Raw genomic sequence first — 578 nt, forward strand, 5'->3', positions numbered from 1 at the left:
AATCCAGCAATGCAGCAACAGATACCAACAATTAAAATTGCAACAAAAGGTGAAAGATATATAAATAGGTTGGTAGATTTACCAGCCCTAAACCAACAACAACAAGTTAATAATGATCAAAATATGGACATAGAAGAAATGAATGAGCAGCGAAGACAGGAGGAGTACAGTCAAGATAATGAAAAATATTATCAGGATGAAGACTGGAAGATACCAAAAAATAACAAAAAGCGTAAAATAAAACCAGATACAGAAAAGCAGCGATGGCTGTAAGAATTACCATTAAGAAATTCGTTCAGCTCATTAACAGAATAAACAGACGTTGATCCGACAAATAAAGATACAACTCACTCAAGTTATATTACAAAACCGCCACCATTATTTGTCGAGGCACAAATAATAGACCCACTTATTGAATTATTAAATAATATAGTCGATAATGACAATTATACAATAAAACAAACAAAACTTGATCAAGTAAAGATTCAAACAAACACCCCTGAGGTTTATAGGAATGTAATAAAAGCATTAAAGGAAAAAAATGCTATATACCACACATATCAGCTAAAAACGGAAAG

The sequence above is a fragment of the Bombus pyrosoma genome, linkage group LG18 (genome assembly GCF_014825855.1).
Source record: "Bombus pyrosoma isolate SC7728 linkage group LG18, ASM1482585v1, whole genome shotgun sequence".
Classification (NCBI taxonomy): Eukaryota; Metazoa; Arthropoda; class Insecta; order Hymenoptera; family Apidae; genus Bombus; species Bombus pyrosoma.